This window comes from Asparagus officinalis, chromosome 2, assembly GCF_001876935.1.
Source record: "Asparagus officinalis chromosome 2, Aspof.V1, whole genome shotgun sequence".
In the NCBI taxonomy this organism is placed as follows: Eukaryota; Viridiplantae; Streptophyta; class Magnoliopsida; order Asparagales; family Asparagaceae; genus Asparagus; species Asparagus officinalis.
In genome coordinates, this window is record NC_033795.1 from 35,643,812 (window position 1) to 35,645,918 (window position 2,107).

Here is a 2,107-nt window from a genome sequence, read left to right on the forward strand (position 1 = left end):
ACTTCAGACGAACCTCGCGTTCGTACTTCAGACGAACCTCGCGTTCGTACTTCAGACGAACCTCGCGTTCGTACTTCAGACGAACCTCGCGTTCGTACTTCAGACGAACCTCGCGTTCGTACTTCAGACGAACCTCGCGTTCGTACTTCAGACGAACCTCGCGTTCGTACTTCAGACGAACCTCGCGTTCGTACTTCAGACGAACCTCGCGTTCGTACTTCAGACGAACCTCGCGTTCGTACTTCAGACGAACCTCGCGTTCGTACTTCAGACGAACCTCGCGTTCGTACTTCAGACGAACCTCGCGTTCGTACTTCAGACGAACCTCGCGTTCGTACTTCAGACGAACCTCGCGTTCGTTGTTTTTGACCTCACTAAGGAGGACCAGTTGAAAATAGACATGTACTGATCATATTGCATGTAATTTTCATGCTGCACATCCATGATTGATCTATGTCATTTGATTGTATTGGTATATGTGACCATTGATGGGTCGAGTCACGATAAATGTGACGAAGGCCGCTTTGATCCTATATTGATATAGTCAATGGACGAGATTGTTCGGAAATACCATTTCAGTGATAGCAATTTTTGAGCTCATAAGGTTATACACAGTTTAAGGAATCATATAGTGCCCAAGTGGGAGATTGTTGGATTTAATCTAATAAATCTATTTGTGGGCACATATGATTAATCAATGTGTATTGCTATCTTTCAGGATAACCCACTAAAGTGATCAATTAAGTTGGGTTAATTTGGTATTTAAATAAGTCATGGGGTTATATGTGCAGATACCAGGTTGTAATTGTAATTTATTGAGGGGCTAAATTACAAAAGTACAACATCTATAAATAAGGGGTTATGGTCCCTAACCTAGGGTTGCATTCTCTAATTCTCTTCACCCCCATCTAAGAGAGAAATTCGGATTTTAGAGGAACCCTAAGGTTAGAAGATCATCAAAAACCCAAATCAAGATTTCATCCATGGATTCAGGTATAAGCTTCCGCTCTTTTGATTATTGTTAATCTCTTTGAATTAATCATGGCTATATGGTTTTAGATCTCAAGTTTTATGATGTAGATCTAACAATTGTATCTTTCATTGAGATCAAAATAACCGTTTTTAATTAGATGAGTCTAAATCCAAACCTAATAAACCAAACTAATCTCACTAATTTCGGTTAGTCTGATTTGGTTTCAGATTTAGGAAGGTACTATTCAGCTTTGCTAACAATTTCAACCAAGCACAACCGACTGTTTGCTCACCCCTATGAGCAACCATAGCCAAATGAACTCAAATTTCCAAATTCCTTGCGATATACTTTGCAATATCCCATGTAGTTTAATGTTATTTTATGAAATTTTACACTGTAAAAAAGTGTCGGTGTACTCACCATTACTAAATTGATATGTTATGATTAACAATGTTTTAAATATCGGCCGATAAACTGATATTATCGGTGATTTATCGGTTTTGGAGGCCTTCCTCTATGATAAGTTCAATTCTGAATCTGTTATTGTTTTATCACCGATAAATAATACGGCGATAAAGTGAGTTTTTGGCTGATATTGTCAGCACAAAAATCGGAATTATCCGCCTTTAATTTGAGTTTTGATTTCGAGCAAGGAGCACCTATTCAATGTATTTTAAACGCGACCTGACTTCTACCATTGATTAGTGATCCTAAACATAATTATTTACATTTTGGTATGTTTATATTTTATTAAGTATGGTATAGATTACATTTTAGAATATTATATTATGTATATCACCATCCGGTACGTAATGTCATTCGATAAATATTACTTATCCTCGCTATATCCTCAATATCTGATATCTGATATGGATTTTGACCATCTGATAAATCTCCGATAACCAATATTTAAATCCTTGGCTATGAATTGTTGCTTTCAGATTCGCGTTCTGATGATGATGCATTGGACTCGTTCATCCCAACCTTTATGCAGTGAATCGCTCCAATTCGATTCAAAGAAACCCAAAGGACAGCTGTTTCTCAAATTACCCGCCAACGTAATAGGAAACCGTTCCTATTTGGTAACTCAATCACTCCCCCATGCACGCATGCATCAAACCCAAATGTAGAAAC